Here is a 306-nt window from a genome sequence, read left to right as displayed (position 1 = left end):
ACAAAAGAATTTAGTCTTGTAGTATTCCTTAAGTTTTAAAGTAGGTGTGTGACAATAAGGGTCATTTAGTTAGATCAATCACTTTTTACTGAATGCTTCCATTCATATATGACTTCATAAATAAATTTTGCCTTTATCTGTTGTATCACATGTAATATTTTACAAAACATATTACACTTTCTGTTTCTTTTCCATGCACATGTTTAAACTCCAAATAAATATTGGTGCAGCACACGTTTGAAGAGTCATTCGTTTCCGTTCCAGAGACATAGTTGAAAGGTTAGAATCCTTTGCTCTACCCATCAG

The sequence above is a fragment of the Diplotaxodon limnothrissa genome, linkage group LG11 (assembly GCF_057381915.1).
Source record: "Diplotaxodon limnothrissa isolate DT_005_m linkage group LG11, D_limnothrissa_male_GT1.1, whole genome shotgun sequence".
Lineage (NCBI taxonomy): Eukaryota > Metazoa > Chordata > Actinopteri > Cichliformes > Cichlidae > Diplotaxodon > Diplotaxodon limnothrissa.
The sequence above is the reverse complement of the archived record's forward strand: the minus strand, read 5'-3'. Positions refer to the sequence as shown.